This window comes from Aulostomus chinensis, chromosome 1 (assembly GCF_037954235.1).
Source record: "Aulostomus chinensis isolate RoL2024-O1b breed Wild chromosome 1, RoL_Achi_v1.0, whole genome shotgun sequence".
Lineage (NCBI taxonomy): Eukaryota > Metazoa > Chordata > Actinopteri > Syngnathiformes > Aulostomidae > Aulostomus > Aulostomus chinensis.
In genome coordinates, this window is record NC_141320.1 from 46,312,959 (window position 1) to 46,339,400 (window position 26,442).

The 26,442-nt window shown below is 46.9% G+C and overlaps 8 non-coding genes across 8 annotated transcripts; all 8 read right to left on the bottom strand.

Annotated features, from left to right (window-relative positions):
* Positions 1-20,311: 20,311 nt before the first annotated feature.
* Positions 20,312-20,475, bottom strand: LOC147271894 (U1 spliceosomal RNA). The gene has a single exon (XR_015116638.1). It is a non-coding gene; the product is annotated as a U1 spliceosomal RNA (small nuclear RNA).
* A 775-nt stretch (positions 20,476-21,250) lies between these two features.
* Positions 21,251-21,441, bottom strand: LOC147271895 (U2 spliceosomal RNA). The gene has a single exon (XR_015116491.1). It is a non-coding gene; the product is annotated as a U2 spliceosomal RNA (small nuclear RNA).
* A 586-nt stretch (positions 21,442-22,027) lies between these two features.
* On the bottom strand, positions 22,028-22,191 carry LOC147271896 (U1 spliceosomal RNA). The gene has a single exon (XR_015116639.1). It is a non-coding gene; the product is annotated as a U1 spliceosomal RNA (small nuclear RNA).
* Positions 22,192-22,732: 541 nt separating this feature from the next.
* On the bottom strand, positions 22,733-22,923 carry LOC147271897 (U2 spliceosomal RNA). The gene has a single exon (XR_015117253.1). It is a non-coding gene; the product is annotated as a U2 spliceosomal RNA (small nuclear RNA).
* Positions 22,924-23,509: 586 nt separating this feature from the next.
* On the bottom strand, positions 23,510-23,673 carry LOC147271898 (U1 spliceosomal RNA). The gene has a single exon (XR_015116796.1). It is a non-coding gene; the product is annotated as a U1 spliceosomal RNA (small nuclear RNA).
* Positions 23,674-24,215: 542 nt separating this feature from the next.
* LOC147271899 (U2 spliceosomal RNA) lies at positions 24,216-24,406 on the bottom strand. The gene has a single exon (XR_015116474.1). It is a non-coding gene; the product is annotated as a U2 spliceosomal RNA (small nuclear RNA).
* Positions 24,407-24,992: 586 nt separating this feature from the next.
* On the bottom strand, positions 24,993-25,156 carry LOC147271900 (U1 spliceosomal RNA). Its single transcript, XR_015116993.1, has one exon. It is a non-coding gene; the product is annotated as a U1 spliceosomal RNA (small nuclear RNA).
* Positions 25,157-25,698: 542 nt separating this feature from the next.
* Positions 25,699-25,889, bottom strand: LOC147271901 (U2 spliceosomal RNA). The gene has a single exon (XR_015116427.1). It is a non-coding gene; the product is annotated as a U2 spliceosomal RNA (small nuclear RNA).
* Between the last annotated feature and the right edge of the window lie 553 nt (positions 25,890-26,442).

Here is a 26,442-nt window from a genome sequence, read left to right on the forward strand (position 1 = left end):
TTCCCACAGCTTCATCAGTGTCTAACTGAGGAGAACTTGAAAGAAGAGTCTCTGAGCAGCAGCCCAGTTCATCCTCTGAAAACAGAAGCTGTTGGAGAAGAGAGTGGAGGACCAGAACCAGAACCAGCCAGCAAGGTAGATCCAGATCCACTTGTACAACCCCAGACTGAAGACCAGATGTCAGACTCTTCTGAAGCTGAGATTGAAGTCAGTGAGGATGATTGGGTCAGACCTGATAACACGGTCACCTCTGAGCACAAGGAACCCTTTGGCTCAAGGAGGAATTTGCTTCAGAAACTGAGCCCAGGACAGGAAGTGAGTCATTGCAGCTCAAAAGAGCAAAAAGTAAAGACTGAAAGAGGATCAGAGATCATCAGGAACGTGACCTTTGGTCCTTCTGAATCTGAGACAGAAGTCAGTGAGGATGAGCGTCCCTTTAGGTGCTCAACATGCAGTAAAGGTTTTAATTACAGAGGTGGTTTGGATATACACATGAGAACACACACTGGGGAGAAACCATTCACATGCTCAGTTTGTGGAAAAAGATTCTCTGTCAGGGAACATTTGAAAACACACATGAGAACACACACTGGGGAGAAACCGTTCCCCTGCTCAGTTTGTGGTGGAAGGTTTTCAGAAAAGGGATATCTGCATAGACACATGAGAACACACACTGGGGAGAAACCATTCCCGTGCTCAGTTTGTGGCACAAGATTTTCAGAAAAGGGGCATCTGAAAAGACACATGAGAACGCATACTGGGGAGAAACCATTCCCATGCTCAGTTTGTGGCACAAGATTCTCAATTAAGGCACATTTAGAATCACACATGAGAATGCACACTGGGGAGAAACCACATCCCTGCTCAGTTTGTGGCAAAAGATTCTCAGTTAAGGGAGATCTGAAAACACACATGAGAACGCACACTGGGGAGAAACCGTTTCCCTGCTCAGTTTGTGGCGGAAGGTTTTCAGAAAAGGGATATCTGAATAGACACATGAGAACACACACTGGGGAGAAACCATTCCCGTGCTCAGTTTGTAGCACAAGATTTTCAGAAAAGGGGAATCTGAAAAGACACATGAGAACGCACACTGGGGAGAAACCATATCCCTGCTCAGTTTGTGGTAAAAGATTCTCAGTTAAGGGAGATCTGAAAAGACACATGAGAACGCACACTGAGAAGAAACCATATCCCTGCTCAGTTTGTGGTAAAAGATTCTCAGTTAAGGGAGATCTGAAAAGACACATGAGAACGCACACTGGGAAGAAACCACCTTTGCAAGAAGTGGCTTTGAAGCATGACAAGAGTGGGGGACGCAGGTTGAAGGCCAAATAATGAATTTATTTAGTGAAAAGAACAACGATAAACCAAAATTGAACTCAGACAACAATGTGATGTGTGTCAGTAGAGTCAGTGGTGTGGGTTCATGTGTGCATGTGTGTAAGGGAGGTGGAAGGAAGAGATGTTGTCTGCTGAAAATCAAAGTGACAATGGATGAGGAGGAAGAGAGGCTCCTGGCCAGCAAGGCGGGTTCTGTATGTAGAGAGCACCGGGCCCAGGAGCTTCAACTAGGAGGAACGAACAGCCCCCCACCTTCCAGATACCTGCTGCAACACCAGAAACAGCATGAAAGGCACCAGCCACGGGACCTTTATACCCCCCCCCCACACACACAAGAAAGGGGTCACCAAAGTACCTTAAATGTATTTGTTTAAATAAAAAGCCAAAATGATGATTAACCAAACCCCCTCAAACCATGTACATCACCCATTGTTCTGTACAGATGAGGTAAACCTATCAGGAGGTGAACCAGTGGCTGCTCCGGTGGTCCAGCATTTCTTGTTGCAAGGTACCGCATTGACTGGTGCACCCAGAAAGCAATGATGTAGGAGGCTAGGAAAAGACAAGAGGAGAACCAGAGAGAGGAAAACAGTTCACTGTCAATTTCCACACTGAAGGAACTCTGGACAACGCGTCCACCACCACATTGTTGGTCCCCTTCACACAGGAAATATCCAGTGTGACAGCAGGAACAGAGACAAAGAGAGGAGAAAACACAGCAGGAAAGAGACAGGATGAAGCTGAAATCATGGAGCCACCATTGGACAGGAGGGTGTGAGGGCTGATCTGATTTCTCTGAGGTCACCATCAAAGATCCACTTGGCACCAAGTACTGATCTTTATAATGATGTATTGATCCCTGATCAAACACTGAATTGTCTTTGAGATGTGTGAAAATAAATGAGTGGGCGGAGTCTCTGATATCAGTGATGTCATCCAGCTGATGGAGAAATATGGGACATCAGCTGGAGCCTCCGGTGAAGTACCTTTAGTAGTAGTACACATGCAGTATACGCTCAGTACCGGCTCCTACACAGACACAGCGAGCGCTGCTTTAACAAATACATGGTTCCTATGGGAGAGATTGGTTGGATTTCCGGTGTATCAGGACCAGGACTGAAGTTGGTCCCTGACCGTCCTGGAGGGGCGACTGTAACACAGGATGAGTTTTCACAGTGAGGGTCTTCTTCTTCTACAGCTGAATTAAAGTGTAAACAGCCGTCTAGACACCTTTAAATGTCCTTATAAACTTGTCTTTTAATAAACTTTCTGTTCTCTTTTAAAGTCGTCAGTGCTTTTGTTTCCATGTAGAGGCTCTACTTGATCACCACCCTTGTGTTTGACTGTTTGGAGTGGATGTTGTCTACAGACATCTTTCTACTTTAAATAGATTAAAGAGTTGTTTTTCCATCTCATGTTGTTCCTGCAATGATTGAAGGCAACAAACAACAACACATTATTTGCCATTTTTCATGTTATTTTGAACTTTTCAATTTTTATCTCAGTTATGGATAAAAATCCTTCTTCCTCTTCTGTGTTTTACGGCAGCTGTTCTCTAAGTTTGAAACTCCACATTAGAACTGCAGCAATCAATCAGTCAATCAATGGATTTGGATGGATTTTGCGTTTGTTTTGTCTTCTCTTTTATTCCTTGTACTTGTGGTCATCATTGTCTCCAATCAGAAAATCTGAGGCTGGGACGTCTTGATGACGCTTGAAGAAAGGAAGCAGGTCTCAGAAGAGTGTCAACAGTCTGGTGCTGCATTTCTCTCTCTTCTAGACTCAACTGGTGTCCATCAGTCTGTCCATGAACGCCCTCACTGTCACAACCACACCTCCACCTCCTCCTAACATGTGGAACTGAAGCTGAACATCTAGTTGTGTTTCCACAGAACGCTTTTATCAGACCACCAATCAATCACTTTGGACTTTGAACTAATCAACTACACTCCACTCAGGAAAACTATGGTTTCCAGATGTTTGTCTGATCAGGCCACACCTGGATTTAAGGAAGCGATTCCAGTGGCGCTTAATCAGTGTCGTGTCCCATTGTTACAGAGGACACTGTTGTCAACCTTATTCCCTCCCAAACTGATAATTTTATCAATAGAGCAACAGGCACCTTCGGATCAATTCTGGACTCATTTGCCCCACTAAAAACTAAATCTATAAATCCAAGGAAACAAGCACCTTGGTACAATTCAGAAACCAGACAGCTTAAATAAAAAACCCAGAAGTTAGAGAGAATATGGCGCTGCCCCAACTGGAGGAGTCTCATTTAGTCTGGCAAGACAGCCTTAAAAGCTATAAGAAAGCCCTTCGTATAGCGAGAGCAGCCGACTACTCAGCACTAATAGAGGAACACAAGAACAACCCAGGTTCCTCTTCTTTCATGAACTTCTTTAATGACAAAATTCTCCTTATTAGAGAGAAAATTCACCTCCTCCTGCCATCAGCTGACAACATGGCACCTATAGCCTCAGAAGCCTTAGAGGCTGCTGGAGGACCAGACGTACACTTGACAGTTTTTCTACCGTTAGCCTTGATGAGCTCAGTTCAATCATTTCCTCCTCTAAACCATCCACCTGTCTTCTAGACCCCATCCCAACCAAGCTACTTAAGGACTCTCTACCCCTCGTTAGCACCTCCCTCTTAGATATGATCAATGTGTCACTGTTATCTGGTTACGTCCTACAGTCCTTTAAAGTGGCAGTAATTAGACCCCTCCTCAAAAAGCAACCCTGGATCCAGAAGTTTTGGCCAACTTTTAGACCAACATCAAATCTTCCTTTTCTCACCAAAATTCTGGAGAAAGCAGTTGCTAAACAGCTCTGTGACTTCTCCATAGCAACAGCCTATTAGAGGATTTCCAGTCAGGGTTCAGGATTCATCATAGCACAGAAACAGGACTAGTCAGAGTTACCAATGACCTCCTACTAGCATCAGATGAGGGACTGGTCTCTGTGCTGGTCTGATTAGATCTTAGTGCAGCTTTTGATACCATTGATCACCATATCCTTCTACGGAGACTGGAACATGTCATTGGCATTAAAGGAACTGCACTTAACTGGTTCAGGTCCTATTTACTAGGTCGATCTCAGTTCGTACTCACTAATGATAAACCCTCGGAAACCACTGCAGTCACTTATTGTGTTCCTCAAGGCTCTGAGCTTGGACCAATCCTCTTCACCCTTTATCTGCTTCCTCTAGGTCACATTATTAAGAAACACTCAATTAATTTTCACTGCTATGCTGACGACACACAGCTGTACTTATCAATGCATCCACGTGAAATAAATGAGCTGACTAAACTGGAGGCCTGTCTGAAGGAGATAAAAACTTGGATGACCCTTAATTTCCTTTTATTGAACTCTGACAAAACTGTGTCATGAAATAACTTCTGTTGTGATTTGATTCTATATAAATGAAATTGACTTGACTTGACTTTTAGGTTAGAATTAAATTTAAAGCAGAAAATTCTTCCCTCTTCAATCCTGTCACTCAGTGTTGTAAACTGTTTCAAACAAATTCTACTGTTCAACAGTTCAAGTGTTTGTAATGAAGCTGAATGTTCTCCTCTACTTTCCTCAATTGGGTTTCTTTCATGTCCTCCTGAGATCAAAGACAGAATTCTAGCTACTGTCAAAGCCCTGATGACATCATCAGGAATTCTGACTTTGATCTGGAAACTCTTACTTTAATCTGAATTTGATCTGACTAATGTTTTAGTTTAGGTTGCATGATACCGACCACCTCATTTCTCCTGATGGACTGGTGACCTGTCCAGGGTGAACCCTGCCTCTTGAACAACGTCACCTGGGATCGCCCCCCCCCCCCCGTGACCCTTAAAGGATAAGAACAGAAAGTGGATGGAGGGATGGACTCAACACTGAAATCAGCTGATCTGATCCACATTCTAATGTTTCCTGTCCCTCTTTAGGAGTCAGTCAGAATAGTAGTGTATATAATAATGTATATCCAACCTTGTAGTATCTTTCCAAAGCTTTTAGTATTTCTTCTTGTTTCTACTTGTAGTTTTAGTGTCTGGATCTTTTCTTTTGATATCCTGCTGTCTGCTCTTTGCTTTTGGTGCTTCCTTCAACAACTACCAGGCCTCCTGGGTACTGTAGGAAACATGGTCAAGTTCTTCTGACTTCTCCAGGAACGTCCTGCTCACATTGGTCTGTCTTCATTTTGACTCCTCCCACTGCCACAATGACCAGCCTTTATACTCTTGGTGACTGGGGCCCTGGTTGCTGCAGGCCTCAACACCAGCCTGTGGTTGTGAGCAGGGCAGAACAGAACTGACAGTATCTCCCATGCAGGACCTGGGTCAGCGCCTGGTGCCAGCTGGGGCACCGCTTTAACCTGGACCCCTAGAAGATCTTCTCCAGGAACTGGCCTTTTTGGTTCCATCAAGGCCTGAGAGGATGGTGAAGAGTGATCCTCCACCAGGCAGCACAGTCAGCAGCAGCCATTTTGTTCCACTAGAATCAAGTATGATAGTGACAGACTGGTGAGTACTTGCTAACTGACACTTCCTGTTTTTACTGCTATTCTTCCATGAATGTGCTCATGTTGGCTGGTCCCCAACCACAGTTTCAAAGCCATGATGACATCTTTCATCAACAATCAGACTTATTTTTTCTCTATTAGGACAAATAAGGTTTCAACTGACACGGCTGGCCAACGTCCTGGAGTTCATTCAGCCTGGAGAACCAGGTGCTGGTTCCTTCTTTTACCAGGCAGGAACGGGCAGCAGATCCAAGATCAGGAGGTGAAGATGTCTGCTTTGACTGGTAGGAGGAAAGAGAGCAGGAGAGCTGGTCAGAGACAAAGACAGATCATGAAGAAGGAGTGCTGTATTCTGCTAGCACATGCTAGTGACAGTCAGAGATCAGGAGTCTCAGCAGGGAAAGATTCATGTCTTATTTCAGAGGACAATTGGACGTTCACTGGAAGACAGTGAATGTTTGAGGGTCAGAGGAGAAAAGAGGACAAGTGCACCTGTTGTGTGTGATGGGGCACCAGCATGGAGGAAGTTGTCAAACATTTTGAGCGAAAAAGCATGAATCTTCAAGTAAAGAATTAAAATGATTTAGTTAACAATGAGGTCTCTGTCATAAAACAAAAGGAACAACTGACTCCCTCACCATTTCCACCCTCTTCAACAGATTCACATTTCAAAACAACCAGGTTTATTTTGTTCCCTTCTTTTAGCAGAGGATGGTTTTGATCCATCCACCTCTGGGTTCTGGGCCCAGCACGCTTCCTCTGTAAATCCATATTTTGGGTTCTGGCTTGTTCTGCTTTTCATTTTGTGTTTGTATTAAAGTTCTGTTGCTGAAAAAAAGACTTTTTTGCCTTTTTAAAAACACACACACACACACACACACACACACACACACACTACAGCCAAGCATATAGAATGATACAGTCTGAGGTGGTTTTGACTGGTAGGCACCAGTGTGCACTGTTTGGCACTGAAGTCACGTGACTGAAGTCATCCAGTCACGTGACTGAAGTCATCCATTCATGTCAGTGATGTCACTCTGCAGGACTGTCACTGCCGTCTCATTCTAGAAAAGAATCCAGACTCCACCTGTGGCTCCATGATAACTGATGGACCTCTGGTTGGAGGCTGGACGATGATGTTTGGTCTGGGGGGGGGGTTAAGATGGTGGGGGCTGTTTCAGTTCTAGTGCTGAAGGCTTTCACCATGACAGTCAGACTCTCCTCTGTCCTTCATGGTCCCTCAAATGTGCAGTGTGGACCTCACACACTGAATTTAGCCTGAAAACTCTTCATGAACAGCAGGAGACTCAGAGTCTCTGTGGCGCTCGGCTGTTAACAGAGAGGCTGGTGGTTGGAGCCCCCCAGGGACCAGGACCAGGCTCTACTGGTGCTGAGGAGTCTGTTGATCAGCTGCTGAGTTGCTACTTGATGTCAACATTGGTCTGTTTCATCCTGAGTAGTTTGATCCTAGCAGAGTCGCTGCATCGATGATCTGAATGTGGACGGACAGATTGACCCTCCACAGCAGACGCCTGTCACAGATCTCTGGATGAGACACTTTGAGGTAAAGCCAGGTTCTGCCAGTCCCACTCACATGTTTCAGTCACATGTTCAGAGATGGGTTTGTTGTTCCTGAATCCATTTCTTATTTTCTGATCACCTTGTGGATTGTTCATCATTCTCCTCATCACCATACTTTAGGTTGCAGTACGAACACCTGAGTTAGTCTGGGGTTGCAGGAATCATACAGCATCCAGATAATAGCAGGCTGAAACATTTATTTAAAAGAGTTTTACATGGTTTTACACACACACACACACACACACACACACACACACACACACACACACACACAGCCTTTCTTTGGTATAAAATGGTCTGTCACATTCTCTCACATTGCACAACAACACAACAAACAAAGACGGCAGGTCCAGTGTGGTCCTGATAAGACCACTGGACTGCAGGGTCCCAGTATCACTGGTGACAATGGTTTTACCAGCTGGGACCTTGGACAAGAACTTCTCAGAGGAAACTCATCATGGAGGCTCAGTGAAGAAAACTAGACCTGAGCTGCCTGCTGGAACCTAGCAGGTGAAGGACAGAGCTCCACCTCTTTAGAGACACCACCACTGTGGGCTCATGTTGGAAAAAGAAGTGGGTCAGTTTTTGACACACACACACACACACACACACACACACTTGGATATATATGCCTTTAACTGCTTCAATTACTGCAGGAACCAACCAGAACCATCCAGAACCTGAACCTCTATATGTGATTCTGGGTCTGTTTGTTTCCATAGGCTAACACACGGCACAGGTCGGCCTGGTTTTAGAAAGTTTCTTGGAATCCTTATTATCAATAAAGTATCAAATATTTTGCATAATAAATGCATGCATGGCCTCATATTTTGCCATTTTAACGTGCTTTAAGTTGACGGTGCCCACCTGTGGTGTCAATGTTTCTATGTTTGTCTGTTCTGGTCTGAATGAAAGAGGAGGTTTTCTTGGTCATGTGACGTGGATGAGAGTTCAACTAGAACTTCCTGATTCAACAGGATTTGAGTTTGTTGGGATTTTGTCAAAGCCACCAACCAAACCTCTGAGTGGTGCAGATGTCTGCTGCCTCCTCAGAGCAGACTGGAGCTCAGCCTCACTCACCTGTGGGAGCCCCAGCAGAGCCACCGTGTGATGGAGTTTCAGTTTAGGCTCCAAGGTCCTGGATTGAATTGGTGTTTTGTGTTTTTAGGCCTCCTGGCACCGATGAATGAATGAACCATTGTTCCAGAGGGAGCTGGTGTCAGGTCAGTCCCTGTTTCTACAAGACCTCCTGCTGCAGAGCCAAACTGGGAAACATCCATCCATCCATTTTCTTCCACTTATCCTGTTTAGGATTGTGTGTGTGTGTGTGTGTGTGTGTGTGTGTGTGTGTGTGTGTGTCAAGTCAAGTCACAACAAAGTTCTCTCATGACTCTTTACTAGTAGAGCAGGTCCAGCACCAAACTCCTTAAATGAACCTACACCCAACAATTCTCCACCAGCAGCACATCCTGCAACAGTGGTGATGAAAACCTTCCTTTTAACAGGCAGGAACGTGGAGCAGATCCAGGATCAGTGGGGACGGCCTTCTGCTTTGACTGGTAGGGGGGAAAGAGAGCAGGAGAGCAGGGCAGAGACAAAGACAGATAAGGCTGTCCTAAAACAAGGACTGTTCAGTCAATGGTAGTGCAGAGTGGTGCAGAGGAAGCGTGCTGGGCCCAAAACCCAGAGGTCGATGGATCAAAACCATCCTCTGCTAGAAGAAGAAAAATAAAATGAACCTGCATCTTTAGAAATGTGTGTCTGTTAAAAAGAGGTTCATAAGGATTTTGTCTTCCTCCACAATCACCAACCATTGTGAGAGTTAACAACAGTCCACTTTCTGACTGAAGCAAAAGTAGACTTCAAAAGGTTTTTCTGATTCAACATAGCAGCTAAATTTCCATTTCCATTTCCTGAACAGGACAGGTTAAAAAAAAGGGAATGTCATGACTTCCTCTGTATGTTAGAATATGAACGACTAAAAATGTTCATGCCCAGTTTTAAGTTAGAATTAAACTGAAAATCCAAAAATCTCCCCTCTTCAATCCTGTCACTCAGTGTTGTAAACTGTTTCAAACAAATTCTACTGTTCAACAGTTCAAGTGTTTCTAATGAAGCTGAATGTTCTCCTCTACTTTCCTCAATTGTGTTTCTTTCATGTCCTCCTGAGATCAAAGACAGAATTCTAGGTACAAATAAAGACACTATCAAAGCCTCCTGATGACATCATCAATTCTGTCTTTGATCTGTGTCTGTCCAGCCTGTCCTGAGTGGATCCAACAGTTTCCCATGGGTGACTCTGTCGTGGTCTCTCTCCTCCTGCTGTCTCCAACTCTCAGAGTGCTTCTACTGGTTTCTCCCTATCGTCCCTGTTGCTAGGCAGAGCACTGGTGAGGACTGAGGCCAGTGATGTCATCACCTCCAGCTGAGACCTGCCAGGTGATCCTGCTTCATTCAACTCTGCTGCCTCTGCCACTGCCCTGACTGGTGAGGCTGACAGCAGGTTCTCTCTCATCTAAACTCTCTGTTTACAATGGAGGCTGAAATCCTTGTGATTGGTGGTTCAATCATCAGGTCTGTTGAACTCCCAGGAGCCATCACCTGCTGTCTTCCTGGTGCCAAAGTTATGGACATTTTTGAACGTCTCCAGGACTCATCGACCTCCACCCCTCCTGCAGGTTCTCCCTGTCTCTGTGTGGGTTCTCTCTGGTACTCCAGCTTCCTCCCACAGTCCAAAGACATCAAGAGGGTAGTGGTTACCTGGACACTCCAAATGACTGTTAGAGTGAATGGTTGTCTGTCTGTGTGTGTTGGTCCTGGGATGGACTGGTGACCCATCAAGGGTGAACCCAGGGCTGGACTGGCCACCTGGCCGATGCACATCTTTGGGCCGGCCCATAACTGTCATAATTTTTTTTTCAAAAGTGTATAGATTTTAATCGACCGTAACGGTATCGGAGACGCGAAACGCGGCCCATTGGTTGATTTTCTTGAAGGACATTGGGCTCGTCCAATGAAATCTCTCAGCTCTCTCTCTTTCTCTTAGTCAAGCCATGCTGTTGCAATGGAAGTGGAGGAGTCAGATCAGACAGTTGGAGACTATTTTAGTCGCCCTTCTTCCACACAGAGGACTGATTTTTTAAAGTTTCATCCTCAACAAGATTCCATAAACCCTGTTGTCCAGAGGCTCTTCGTTAGAACGGACGGCACGACGTGGAAATGGCTGACTTATTGTGGTCAACGTCATGCTTTGTTTTGTTTTGTTTGCCCTGCTTTTAGCAAGCCCAGTGATCCAAGTGTCTTCATTAGAGGCCTGACAGACTGGAGGCATGTGCACCAAAGAGTAGAGGAGCATGAGAGAGGCATGGCACAGAGGCAGTGTGCTGAGGCCTATTTTTGAAACTGCTCCAGAGCAAGACTGGCCACCTCCTTGAGGGAAGACAGCTGACAGGACACCGTGAGCAGGTTAAGAAGCAGGGCTGGACTGGGACCAAAAAATGGCCCTGGCATTTTTCATCCCTGGCAGCCCTCCATGGTTATTTACACGATATGTGTAAGCACACGCCATACCAGAGGATGTATGCGCACATTTTGAAGTTTCAAAAATTAAAATAAAGTGCAGTATTCTACATGGAAGACAGTAACCATGTTAAAAGAATGATACTCTTTCACTACTCACAGAGACCTTCTTCTTCCACTACACGTTCCAACACCTGACGTCTCTTCTTCCCAGTCCAGCCCTGGAAGAACGCGTCGAGTTTTGGAAATTCGTCTGCTTTTCTTCTCGTGAGTGTCTCTTTTTCGGCTCCTCCTTTCTCCTTCCTCTTACTGGGCAACATTCTTCATGGCTTCTGACTGCAAGGCGGCCGCTGAGTGGTGGCACTACAACTGGATGGGTCTGTTTCTCATTTTAACACAAAAACACCGCTGTTTCTGCGTTTTTACCAGAAATATATATTTTGAAATGCCTGCTCACACCGGCCCATCCGGCTACATCCACCAAACTTTACACACATAATATAATATAATATAATAATATAATACCCCTGAACACAAGCCCCAAAGCAGTAGTTGTTTTGTTTTTCTTCATAAAGGAGGTGCACTGTCATGACTACGATATCTCTGGCAACAAACATGGAAGGGGCTTTGGGGTCTTGTGTTTCAGCTCTGTAACTTCTGGATGGCTGAAAATGTCAGAATCAGTCCTCTCACTGACATCAACCATTGGTGTGACTTTTGGTGGCTTCAGCTCAAATGAAACCAGGGAAGAGGGGCCAGACTTTGAGCAGCCCCTTAGGGTTAGTGGATGCCCCGGGACTGTGCTTGGGCCCCTTAGCACCTAGATGGCTGAAATTCCCAGCACATGCTACTCTGGGGCATCACACTATGTGTGTAAAGTTTGGTGGATGTAGCCCAAGTAGAAACACCAGAACCCAGATTTGATCCTCAATTCTGCTCCAAAAGGCTCTCGGAGTGCAGAAGTCCCAGACCCTGATTTTGCCCAGTTTCACAAGGGGATAGTTTTTTCTCTTTGAACCGAGGAAGTTGAAATTTGAGTGTGTTGTTCTGTTCTCGAAGGATCGCATCTGTGCTGGTTTGACCCCCCTAAGTCCTTTCTGCTGTCCATAAAGGGTGTGGCAAAGTCCAGTAAAGTCTTTAACTTAAGCATCATAACTGGTCAAAGTTGCTCCAAATGAGATGAGCTTTCTGGGAGGAGCTCACACCTCTGCCAGAAACCAATATTTAAAACTTTGAAGCCCCACCTCCTTCCTGAAGCTACTTCCTGTTTGGGAGGGGGTTCTAGAATTATTCCACCAGATTAGGATTTCATAAAGTTTCAGGTCTGTATCCACTGGAGAGGCCAATGAGAGCAAAAGAGCAACAGGGTCAAAGGTCAACAGGCCTCGTGTCTCAGCCAGGCCTCAAAGGGTTAAGTGAGCCTTTTGGAGCTCCTTTGAAAAAAGGCCTGACACCAATCTTGTTCAGGACCAACATGAAGAAGGATCTTTGGAACATTTTCACATCTTTAAGACCGCCTTGACTCCTTTTTATAGCAGGAGTCACTGAACAGCACAAAGCTGCTATTGCAGCCATCAGGCCTCATTTCTGATCAATTATTATTGTTGAAACAAAGCTGAATATCAATTATTGATTTTTATTGTCATCATTTTGAACACCTGATGAGAGAAACACAATAAAAACATTTGAAAAGGAAGGATCAGAGTGTTGTTGTACTGCAATACTACAGTACAGCATCAGAGACACTCAGTTATTGATTGCCTGAATGATTGATTTCCCCAGAAGAGGAACAGCTTTGTTGGAGCAGTAAAAATACACACATCAGAACGACAAAGTTACATTGGAAAAGAAACTACATGACATTACCAGCACAACATCTGAAGAACAGTTAGGATCAATTTAACTGGCCAGATAGTTAGGATTTCTTTAATGATATCCTTGATGAACCCAGACATCAGAGTGGTTTGTTCCCCTCAATCATAAATCTGTAAATATAGCGTGAAGTGATGGAACTAAAAGGCCACCTCTGAGTGCAGGAGTGAGCCTCTGTGACGGATGTGACGTCAGCAGACCGCCATTAGTTTGAGTCATTGTTTATATTCTTAATGCTGATTGGTCGATCTATAATGGTGACAAATGGACTTCGTAGGTAGAATAAACATCCAGAAATTAAATGAATTTGTAGATTGTCTTATTAATCAAAAGATGAAGTATTAAAAATATTTGTTTTTTTTCCTCGGAGTGAGCGACAACTACCGGATTTTCTCACAGAAGAACGGGGGGCGACTTCCACGGAAGCAGATGTTTGTAATTCCTGGGGCACTAAAATCCATTTCATATTATTCTTTCTTGAACAGCGAATATTATGGAAATAAAATTTATATTTCTCGCCAGAAATGTCCTTAAAATGCTTTTTAAAAATCAAACCTATCTTGAAATGACACTCGTCCGTAATGGCTTCCTTAGCAACCAACATAGCAACAGTAGAAATGTGACACTGTAACGACTCTCTTCCGAGAGGTGAAAGATTCACCGTAATAACGAACAAACCAAAGATTAAACACAAGAACTGAGCAAAGATTATGAAAACAAAATGCATATTTCTCTCTAGAAATGTCATCAGAATGCTTTATTAAATCAAAACTATCTTGGAAGAAGGCACTTTCCTCCGAAAATGACAGGAGCGGCGGCCATGTTTTTGTTTTGAGAGGCCCGCATGAAAGAGTCACATGAGGGAAGGGGGTATGGGGTCATGGGGGGGGGGGGGGGGGGCGATCCCAGGTGACATTGTTCAAGAGGCAGGGTTCACCCTGGACAGGTCACCAGTCCATCAGGAGAAATGAGGTGGTCGGTATCATGCAACCTAAACTAAAACATTAGTCAGGTCAAATTCAGATTAAAGCAAGAGTCTCCAGATCAAAGTCAGAATTCCTGATGATGTCATCAGGGCTTTGACAATAGCTAGAATTCTGTCTTTGATCTCAGGAGGACATGAAAGAAACACAATTGAGGAAAGTAGAAGAGAGCATGGCAGCATGATGGTGCAGTGGTGAGCACTGTGGCCTCACAGCAAGAAGGTTCTGGTTTGAGTCCAGGCTCGGGTGGGGAATCTTTCTGTGTAGAGCCTGTATGTTCTCCCCATGAATGCGTGGGTTCTCTCTGGTACTCCAGCTCCTTCCCACTGTCCAAAGACATGTAATTGGGGACGAGGCTGATTGGACACTCTAAATTGACCGTAGGTATGAATGTGAGTGTGAATGGTTGTTCGTCTCTGTATGCTGACCCTGTGATGGACTGGTGACCTGTCCAGGGTGAACCCCGCCTCTGGCCTGTAGATGCTGGGATAGGCTCCAGCCCCCCCCTCGACCATCAGTGTAGGTCTTTTGTTAATTGCATGCCACATGAAATTATTGTTGGTCAGTTTTCTAGCGACTGTCTCACAGTGGCAAGACAAGAACACTTCTACTTTTAATGTTGACAGTTTGTTCAACACTGAACTTCATCCAGTACCATGTTGTCAAACACTGGAACCTCCACAGCAACCTGAACAGGGACTTGAACCCTGGACCCTCAGATTAAAAGTCTGATGCTCTACCCTCTGAGCTCCTCAGGCTCTTTCTACAGCATTGAGACAGGAACAGAAACACCTGTGAAGGTCAAACTGATGCTTTCTTGACTTGTTCAGTCCTCCATGTTGAAGTCCACCATGCTTTTGATTGGCTCTGATTCTCTGTGGCAAAATCCAACAAAAGGCTCCAAAAATGTCCTGAATGTCACAAGAATGCACAGGACAAGATGTTAGTTTCCTTCATGTCTGCAGTTCCTCCACTGGAAAGTAAAGTCAATGCTGCTCCTCTGCTGAAACCTGGGATCGGACCAGGGACCTTTAGATCTTCAGTCTAAGGCTCTCCCAACTGAGCTGGTTCAGTTCTGAGTGAGGGCCCTGCTTCTCTCATTTATAATCTCTTCCACTCTCACTGGACCTTAGAGAGGATTGGAGCTTCTGAAGTCCTGACACATTGAACAGTTCTCCAGGACCATTTTTGATGGATGTCTGAATCACACCAGCCTTTTTTGTTTGTCTTCTTGCACCACCGTGCCGCCCCTACTAGTCGTCTACATATCAGTGTTCTCAGTATTGCACGAACATTCACATCAGTATTGTGCTAATATTTTATTTCCTGGCTCTTCAATCCTCCTATTATGAAGTTGATTGCTTCAGCGACCAGGAGATGTTATCATTGGCAGCTAGTTTACTATTATTGCTGCTGCTGTTGTTGGTTGTGTGTCTGTCTTCCATCCCCCTGTCCCTCTGTCTTTCTCTCTGCTTGTCTTTCACCCTCATCTTGTTCCCATCTTTTTGTCATTCTCTCCCTCCTTTCTCTCTGTCTTTTGTCTTTCCTTCTCTATATTTGTCTTCTGCTGTCTGTCCTGTCCTGCTCTCTTTCAACAACCAACCAGTCAAAGCAGACGTCCGGTTAAAAAAATATGATAAAAGAACTCTTGGTTTGATTTGGCTTGAGACATGAAGAAGATAGGATTGTTTTCCTTTCGTTTTAGAAGCTTTTCCAGATTCATGAAAAGATCATCAATCAGTGCAGTATTTCAGACAGACTTCTGGTCCGTGAGGATGAGGAATCCAGCACAGATCCACAGAACTCCAACTGCCATCTTTGATGGTTCCTTTACAGTCTGTAGGGTGGAGAGATCCTCCTGAGTCTGGCTTGGAATGTTTGTCTGTGGATGTGTTGGCCCTGTGATGGACTGGTGACCTGTCCAGGGTGAACACGGCCTGTCGCCCAAAAGCTGCTGGGATAGGCTCCACCCCCTCATGACCCTGAACAGGATAAGCAGAAGACAATGGACAGAAGTCCTGACACATTGAACAGTTCTCCAGGACCATCTTTGATGAAGGTCTGGATCACACCAGCCTTTTTTGTTTGTCTTCTTCCAGTTGCCTCAACATTGTGTGAGCCAATAATTCCACATCTGTACCAGACACACCTCTGGTTGGTGGGTTGATGGATCTCTCTGTTCTAACAGTGTCTTTTATCTTGCTTTTATCTTTTCTATCTTTTCTTTGTATCTGCATTCTGTGGTGCACGGTGGCTCTGGAAGAGCGCTCTAACTATTGTCACTGTACCCCCCCCCCTACAACGAAAATAAAAGATTCTGATTCCGATTCTGACACACACACACACACACACACACACACACACACACACGTGTATCAACATGATGTTCCGAATGTTTCACTGTCTGTGGTTGTCCAGCTCTCCTTGTCTCTTCACTGTCATTGTCAGAACTCTGAGCAGTCTTCCTCTCCAGGTGATGTCTCTGAGTGATGATGATTGCTGTCTGTTCAACCAGCTTCATTTGTTGATATCTGAGAAGGACTGAAGACAGCAAAGTGTGCTGATTGGCCAACAACCCCTCACAGGTCAAAGGTCACTGCTCTGAGGCGGACCAGTTTACTGTTACAGTGGTGGCACCATCCACTGCTGGCGCTCTCTTCAGTGCTTCTTGTTTCTGCCCTTTGTGTGTGAGCTCCTAGAGCAGCTGGTCCGCCCCCCCCTTTTCTTTTCTATTCCTCTAATTTATTTTTTGATTTTCTATTTTTGTAATTCATCATCGATCTCGGCTCACGGTCGCTACACTCTTGACCTCCTGTGAGCCTTGAAGAGAGAGAAGCCACCTTTGTGTTGGAGAAGAGCAGCTTAGTCCAGGCAGCCAGCAGCCTGAGACCAGAGGGTAGCCAATCAACGCGCTTCCCTTCTTCATCGAGCGAATCTCAGCGGGAGCCACGGTCGACGAGGTGGAGGCTTTGGAGGCCGTCCTCCCACCAGTTCGTTGGAGAGGCGTCGTACATCGATGGGAGAATCCAGCTGAGAACGTAAGCCGGTTACGTTGGTTTTCACCGATTCAGGCCTGGACTCCTGTCTCGCTGCCAAACTCCGCCTGACTCCGTAGAGCTGGTCAGCCTCCACTCAGTCCTCTTCATTTGGTTGGAGGTCACCATCGTTCATCCTACACACCTTTCCACCTGCCTCTTAGCCGTCTACTTGAAGCTCAGATAAATCCAGGCTAATTCATACCTGCTACTCAATATGGGCCTTAATTACTCTGCTGGAATTGTCACTCTGTCTTAAGTGTTTTCTTAATTGTATTAAATCCTCTTTAATTTCCAAGAAGTCTCCCAACTCATTCATTCATGCAAGCCACTGATCCACAAGACCTCATTGATGAGCTTCAACCTGAGACTGATTGTTTCTCATTGGACGAGACACCCATTCAATGAGACTCATTGTCAGTCCATTGAAATCTACTGGTGTTCCTGGTGAGTTGATTTAACAACATGAGCTGACAGACTCTACGTTCAGGTAGGAACCACCACATCCAGGGGTCTGGACCTTTGAGCAGGCAGAGCCATCAAAGTAGCAGACTAAGCTAGCAGACATTAGCATTGAGAAGAAACTGATACCTGAGCCTACTTTTGGGTCTGGTCAAGTGATGACACTATAATATGACATCATTGTCAGACTGACGCCTGCTCAACACTGACCAAACGCCGCCCTATTTCATTGTGGGAAATTTCTGCTTGGCTCGCGTCCATCAAAACACACAAAGAAATTTCTCCAGAATCAGGATTGACAGTGGATACAATTGATTCCACACTGGTTTCAAGTGCAGGTGTGGAATTTCAGACACAGTCTGTGTTTGTGTTGTTCATTCAGTGATTTTTCTTACAATTCCCAATCAAAGCCCCACATTGCTAATGAACTCAAATTGATGCTAAGAGTAATGTAGTGATAGTTGCTAATAAACTAAGTGATGCTGACAGACATGTGGTTAGAGTTTCGATTAACCTCAAAGTGATGCTGACAGTAATGTAGTAAGAGTTGCTACGAACCTCAAAGTAATGGGACAGTGATTTCAGAAGAATTGCTAATGATCTCAAAATGATGCGACAGTGATGTCGTAAGAATTGCTAATAAACTCAAAACGATGCAAACAGTAATGTAGTGATAGTTGCTCATAAACTCAGTGATGCTTACAGTCATGTAGTAAGAGTTGCTAAAAACCACAAAATAATGCGACTGTCATGTCGGAAGAATTGCTCATGATCTCAAAATGATGCGACGGTAATCTAGTAAGAGCTGCTAATAAATTCAAAATGATGCTAACAGTAATGTAGTGAAAGTTTCGAATAACCTCAAAGTAATGCTGACAGTCATGTGGTAAGAGTTTCGAGTAACCTAAAAATGATGCGGACAGTAATGTATTAAGAGTTGCTAATAACCTCAAAATAATGCGACAGTGATTTCAGAAGAATTTCTAATGAACTCAAAATGATGCTAACAGTAACGTAGTGATAGTTGCTAATGAACTCAGTGATACTTACAATAATGTAGGAAGAGTTTCAAACTCCCTCAAAATGATGCTGACAGTCATGTAGTAAGAGTTGCTACTAAACTCAAAATAATGCGACAGTGATGTCGGAAGAGTTGCTAATGAACTCAAAATGATGCTACAGTGATGAAGTAAGAGATGCTAAAAAACTAAAAATGATGCTGACGGTAATGTAGGAAGAGTTGAAACTAACGTTAAAATGATGCTACACTGTTGTCATAAGAATTGCTAATAAACTCAAAATGATGCTAACAGTAATGTAGTAAGTGTTTCGAACTACCTCAAAGTGATGCTGACAATAATGTAGTAAGAGTTGCTACGAACCTCAAAATAATGCGACAGTGATGTTGGAAGAATTGCTAATGGTCTCAAAATGATGCGACAGTGATGTAGCAAGAATTGCTAATGAACTCAAAATGATGCTAACTGTAATGGAATGAAAGTTTCGAATGGCCTCAAAGTGATGCTGACAGTCATATAGTAAGAGTTGCTACAAAACTCAAAATAATGCGACAGCGATGTCGGAAGAATTGCTAATAAACTCAAAATGATGCTGACGGAAATCTAGTAAGAGCTGCTAATGATCTCAAAATGATGCTACAGTGATGTTGTAAGAATTGCTAATGATATCAAAATGATGTGACGGTCATGTAGTGAGAATTGCTAATGAACTCAAAATAATGCCAACAGTAATGTAGCGATAGTTGCTAATAAACTCAGTGATGCTTACAGTAATGTCGTAAGTGTTTCGAACTACCTCAAAGTGATGCTGACAGTCGTGTAGTAAGAGTTGCTACGAACCTCAAAATAATGCGACAGTGATGTCGGAAGAACTGCTAAGGAACTCAAAATGATGCTAACTGTAATGTAGTGAAAGTTTCGAATAACCTCAAAGTGATGCTGACAGTCATGCAGTAAGAGTTGCTACGAACCTCAAAATAATGCGACAGTGATGTCAGAAGAATTGCTAATGATCTCAAAATGATGCGACAGTGATGTAGTGAAAGTTTCGAATAACCTCAAAGTGATGCTGACAGTCACCTGGTTAGAGTTGCAAGTAACCTAAAAATGATGCTGAGAGTAATGTAGTAAGAGTTGCTAATAACCTCAAAATAATGCTACAGTGATGTCGGAAGAATTGTTAATGAACTCAAAGTGATGCTGACAGTCATGTAGTGATAGTTGCTAAAAAACTCAGTTATGCTTTCAGTAACGTAGTAAGTGTTTTGAACAACCTCAAAGTGAAGCTGACAGTCATGTAGTAAGAGTTGCTACTAACCTCAAAATAATACTACGGTGATGTCGTAAGAATTGCTAATGATATCAACATGATGTGACAGTGATGTAGTAAGAATTGCTAATGATCTCAAAAAGATGCTACAGTGATGCCGGAAGAATTGCTAATGAATTCAAGAATGATGCTGACAGTAATGTAGTGATAGTTGCTAATAAACTCAAAGTGATGCTGACAGTAATTTATGAAGAGTTGCTAAAAAACTTAAAATAATGACACAGTAATGTAGTAAGAGTTGCTATGAAACTAAAAATAATGCGACAGTGATGTAACAAGAATTGCTAATGATCTCAAAATGATGCGACAGTGATGTCGTCAGAATTGAGAGTCGGGGTTTTCCAAGTTGATCTCCTCCCACGCATGAATTCTCTGGTATCATTCCACTTACTGCGAAGACGAGCCGTGGATGTATTGTCCTGAGCCCAGGGCTTGTCAGATACCATGACCCTCAACTAAATGTGGCAGAAACCCTGCCCTCTTCATTTAGGGCTGGAAGGTGTGAGAGATACTGGGAGCTCATCGAGGCTACGTCCTCCGCGGTCTCCTCAGGCTGGCCAGCACAAGAGGAGACCGCCAACTGGCCGGGACAGGGGGTCACCGTTGTTGTTGCCGTCGTCGTCGGCCTTTCTTTCCTTTTTCACACGATCACAGGGGAGAGCGCGGACGCAGTCCCCCACTGTCAGAAATTATGCAGTTGAGATTCCCACATTTGGGGAATTCACCAGGGTCAGCACAGCCCCAGTGCAATGGCTGAGCCTCACCCGGGGAGAACCACCTTGCTGATCATGGTATCTCCCCTGCCAGGTAAGTATGACTCGCTGAGCTTAGGAACAGACATGAGCTCCAGGGACACAGCCTTCTGACTGACAGGCAGGGAGGCCGACACAGCGCCTGATCTTTCCTACCTTGTGCCAATCTGCCGCGTGTGCAGCCCCCTTTGTTTCTCACAACGATGCCGGATGTCGGATATCCCAAGCCCGGGAAGCTCGACCGATGCCGTTTTCAAGGCTCACCTTCTCGCTGGGGGCACCAGCGTGGCCTCTAACCGCACGCATCGTGCCCCGCAGTAAAAAAACCAATCTCCGTCCGCTTTCACCCTCGGATGGAGCGTCGCGACCATGAGAGCTGTCAACGCAAGCGGCCCAATTCCGAAAGACTGAAGGCAGCAAGCTGGGGTTTCACATTTCAACATCAAGTTCACAACCCATCTCTGGGCAAAACAGGCAAATTGAAGGTTCAGGTCTTTCAGAGTGCATTCCAAAGCCTTTTGGGAAAGGCTCCGAGAGCAGTGCCGTCAGCGGATCTCCATCCTTATCTGGAGTGCAAACGGAGCCACAACTTGACGCCCAGCGGCAGCGCGGGCGGAAATCCAGCCCCGGCCTCATGTGCAGCACTCGAGGGTTGGCCTGAAGAGCACGGGATTTGCTCCTGACAAAAGGGGAGGGGCCCGCACTGTTCCTGGAAGGCCATTGCGGCCGCAGGCTGAGGAAAAGCTGCAGTGCAGGAGGAGAACCCTGGTCCGGCTTTGGGTGGAGCAGGTGAGCGAGTGCCTGGCGGAGGCTTGTTTTATTTCCGACGAGAAATGCGGGGCATTGCACCACTCCTGGAAACACTGCAATACCAGGTTGATGCGTGGAAAGGACGGAGCAACCTCCCGTTCCGTCTCCCTGTTCCAAAAAGCAATTTAATATATGGTTCCCGGATAGGAAACGTACCAGATAGTAAACTGATAAGAACAGATACTACACTTGATCTTAGCCAAAAGGCCGAGAAGCGATGCCTGTCAGCCACCCGACGTGAGAGCCAGCACCCCCGGTACAGCCAATCCCGGCCGCGGCTGTGGGCAGGAACTGCAACATTTTGGGTGGCGACACAAAATGCAGTGCCATAAACACTACATCTGGCACACTGGTTGTCCCCACTGCTATCCAAAGCAAAGGCAATCGGTGCCTTCACCCTGCTATGCTAGTGGGGCGACTCAAAGTAAAACAAAGCGGTGTTAAAAGCCACAAGCCAGCGACTCATCCTGGAGTCGGGGTTTTCCAAGTTGATCTCCTCCCACGCATGAATTCTCTGGTATCATTCCACTTACTGCGAAGACTAGCCGTGGATGTATTGTCCTGAGCTCAGGGCTTGTCAGATACCATGACCCTCAACTAAATGTGGCAGAAACCCTGCCCTCTTCATTTAGGGCTGGAAGGTGTGAGAGATACTGGGAGCTCATAGAGGCTACGTCCCCCGCGGTCTCCTCAGGCTGGCCAGCACAAGAGGAGACCGCCAACTGGCCGGGACAGGCGGTCACCGTTGTTGTTGTTGCCGCCGTGGTCGGCCTTTCTTTCTTTCTTTCCTTTTTTCACACGCTCACAGGGGAGAGCGCGGACGCAGTCCCCCACTGTCAGAAATTATGCAGTTGAGATTCCCACATTTGGGGAATTCACCAGGGTCAGCACAGCCCCAGTGCAATGGCTGAGCCTCACCCGGGGAGAACCACCTTGCTGATCATGGTATCTCCCCTGCCAGGTAAGTATGACTCGCTGAGCTTAGGAACAGAAATGAGCTCCAGGGACACAGCCTTCTGACTGACAGGCAGGGAGGCCGACACAGCGCCTGATCTTTCCTACATTGTGCCAATCTGCCGCGTGCGCAGCCCCCTTTGTTTCTCACAACGATGCCGGATGTCGGATATCCCAAGCCCGGGAAGCTCAGGCACATTGAAGGTTCAGGTCTTTCAGAGTGCATTCCAAAGCCTTTTGGGAAAGGCTCCGAGAGCAGTGCCGTCAGCGGACCTCCATCCTTATCTGGAGTGCAAACGGAGCCACAACTTGACGCCCAGCGGCAGCGCGGGCGGAAATCCAGCCCCGGCCTCATGTGCAGCACTCGAGAGTTGGCCTGAAGAGCAAGGGATTTGCTCCTGACAAAAGGGGAGGGGCCCGCACTGTTCCTGGAAGGCCATTGCGGCCGCAGGCTGAGGAAAAGCTGCAGTGCAGGAGGAGAACCCTGGTCCGGCTTTGGGTGGAGCAGGTGAGCGAGTGCCTGGCGGAGGCTTGTTTTTTTCCGACGAGAAATGCGGGGCATTGCACCACTCCTGGAAACACTGCAATACCAGGTTGATGCGTGGAAAGGACGGAGCAAGCTCCCGTTCCATCTCCCTGTTCCAAAAAGCAACTTAATATATGGTTCCCGGATAGGGAACGTACCAGATATTAAACTGATAAGAACAGATACTACACTTGATCTTAGCCAAAAGGCCGAGAAGCGATGCCTGTCAGCCACCCGACGTGAGAGCCAGCACCCCCGGTACAGCCAATCCCGCCCGCGGCTGTGGGCAGGAACTGCAACATTTTGGGTGGCGACACAAAATGCAGTGCCATAAACACTACATCTGGCGCACTGGTTGTCCCCACTGCTATCCAAAGCAAAGGCAATCGGTGCCTTCACCCTGCTATGCTAGTGGGGCGACTCAAAGTAAAACAAAGCGGTGTTCAAAGCCACAAGCCAGCGACTCATCCTGGAGTCGGGGTTTTCCAAGTTGATCTCCTCCCACGCATGAATTCTCTGGTATCATTCCACTTACTGCGAAGACGAGCCGTGGATGTATTGTCCTGAGCCCAGGGCTTGTCAGATACCATGACCCTCAACTAAATGTGGCAGAAACCCTGCCCTCTTCTTTTAGGGCTGGAAGGTGTGAGAGATACTGGGAGCTCATCGAGGCTACGTCCTCCGCGGTCTCCTCAGGCTGGCGAGCACAAGAGGAGACCGCCAACTGGCCGGGACAGGCGGTCACCGTTGTTGTTGTTGCCGCCGTGGTCGGCCTTTCTTTCTTTCTTTCCTTTTTTCACACGATCACAGGGGAGAGCGCAGACGCAGTCCCCCACTGTCAGAAATTATGCAGTTGAGATTCCCACATTTGGGGAATTCACCAGGGTCAGCACAGCCCCAGTGCAATGGCTGAACCTCACCCGGGGAGAACCACCTTGCTGATCATGGTATCTCCCCTGCCAGGTAAGTATGACTCGCTGAGCTTAGGAACAGACATGAGCTCCAGGGACACAGCCTTCTGACTGACAGGCAGGGAGGCCGACACAGCGCCTGATCTTTCCTACCTTGTGCCAATCTGCCGCGTGCGCAGCCCCCTTTGTTTCTCACAACGATGCCGGATGTCGGATATCCCAAGCCCGGGAAGCTCAGGCACATTGAAGGTTCAGGTCTTTCAGAGTGCATTCCAAAGCCTTTTGGGAAAGGCTCCGAGAGCAGTGCCGTCAGCGGACCTCCATCCTTATCTGGAGTGCAAACGGAGCCACAACTTGACGCCCAGCGGCAGCGCGGGCAGAAATCCAGCCCCGGCCTCATGTGCAGCACTCGAGAGTTGGCCTGAAGAGCACGGGATTTGCTCCTGACAAAAGGGGAGGGGCCCGCACTGTTCCTGGAAGGCCATTGCGGCCGCAGGCTGAGGAAAAGCTGCAGTGCAGGAGGAGAACCCTGGTCCGGTTTTGGGTGGAGCAGGTGAGCGAGTGCCTGGCGGAGGCTTGTTTTACTTCCGACGAGAAATGCGGGGCATTGCACCACTCCTGGAAACACTGCAATACCAGGTCGATGCGTGGAAAGGACGGAGCAACCTCCCGTTCCATCTCCCTGTTCCAAAAAGCAATTTAATATATGGTTCCCGGATAGGGAACGTACCAGATATTAAACTGATAAGAACAGATACTACACTGGATCTTAGCCAAAAGGCCGAGAAGCGATGCCTGTCAGCCACCCGACGTGAGAGCCAGCACCCCCGGTACAGCCAATCCCGGCCGCGGCTGTGGGCAGGAACTGCAACATTTTGGGTGGCGAAACAAAATGCAGTGCCATAAACACTACATCTGGCGCACTGGTTGTCCCCACTGCTATCCAAAGCAAAGGCAATCGGTGCCTTCACCCTGCTATGCTAGTGGGGCGACTCAAAGTAAAACAAAGCGGTGTTCAAAGCCACAAGCCAGCGACTCATCCTGGAGTCGGGGTTTTCCAAGTTGATCTCCTCCCACGCATGAATTCTCTGGTATCATTCCACTTACTGCGAAGACGAGCCGTGGATGTATTGTCCTGAGCCCAGGGCTTGTCAGATACCATGACCCTCAACTAAATGTGGCAGAAACCCTGCCCTCTTCATTTAGGGCTGGAAGGTGTGAGAGATACTGGGAGCTCATCGAGGCTACGTCCTCCGCGGTCTCCTCAGGCTGGCCAGCACAAGAGGAGACCGCCAACTGGCCGGGACAGGCGGTCACCGTTGTTGTTGTTGCCGCCGTGGTCAGCCTTTCTTTCTTTCTTTCCTTTTTTCACACGATCACAGGGGAGAGCGCGGACGCAGTCCCCCACTGTCAGACATTTTGCAGTTGAGATTCCCACATTTGGGGAATTCACCAGGGTCAGCACAGCCCCAGTGCAATGGCTGAACCTCACCCGGGGAGAACCACCTTGCTGATCATGGTATCTCCCCTGCCAGGTAAGTATGACTCGCTGAGCTTAGGAACAGACATGAGCTCCAGGGACACAGCCTTCTGACTGACAGGCAGGGAGGCCGACACAGCGCCTGATCTTTCCTACCTTGTGCCAATCTGCCGCGTGCGCAGCCCCCTTTGTTTCTCACAACGATGCCGGATGTCGGATATCCCAAGCCCGGGAAGCTCAGGCACATTGAAGGTTCAGGTCTTTCAGAGTGCATTCCAAAGCCTTTTGGGAAAGGCTCCGAGAGCAGTGCCGTCAGCGGACCTCCATCCTTATCTGGAGTGCAAACGGAGCCACAACTTGACGCCCAGCGGCAGCGCGGGCGGAAATCCAGCCCCGGCCTCATGTGCAGCACTCGAGAGTTGGCCTGAAGAGCACGGGATTTGCTCCTGACAAAAAGGGAGGGGCCCGCACTGTTCCTGGAAGGGCATTGCGGCCACAGGCTGAGGAAAAGCTGCAGTGCAGGAGGAGAACCCTGGTCCGGCTTTGGGTGGAGCAGGTGAGCGAGCGCCTGGCGGAGGCTTGTTTTATTTCCGACGAGAAATGCGGGGCATTGCACCACTCCTGGAAACACTGCAATACCAGGTTGATGCGTGGAAAGGACGGAGCAAGCTCCCGTTCCATCTCCCTGTTCCAAAAAGCAATTTAATATATGGTTCCCGGATAGGGAACGTACCAGATATTAAACTGATAAGAACAGATACTACACTTGATCTTATCCAAAAGGCCGAGAAGCGATGCCTGTCAGCCACCCGACGTGAGAGCCAGCACCCCCGGTACAGCCAATCCCGGCCGCGGCTGTGGGCAGGAACTGCAACATTTTGGGTGGCTAAACAAAATGCAGTGCCATAAACACTACATCTGGCGCACTGGTTGTCCCCACTGCTATCCAAAGCAAAGGCAATCGGTGCCTTCACCCTGCTATGCTAGTGGGGCGACTCAAAGTAAAACAAAGCGGTGTTCAAAGCCACAAGCCAGCGACTCATCCTGGAGTCGGGGTTTTCCAAGTAGATCTCCTCCCACGCATGAATTCTCTGGTATCATTCCACTTACTGCGAAGACGAGCCGTGGATGTATTGTCCTGAGCCCAGGGCTTGTCAGATACCATGACCCTCAACTAAATGTGGCAGAAACCCTGCCCTCTTCATTTAGGGCTGGAAGGTGTGAGAGATACTGGGAGCTCATCGAGGCTACGTCCTCCGCGGTCTCCTCAGGCTGGCCAGCACAAGAGGAGACCGCCAACTGGCCGGGACAGGCGGTCACCGTTGTTGTTGTTGCCGCCGTGGTCAGCC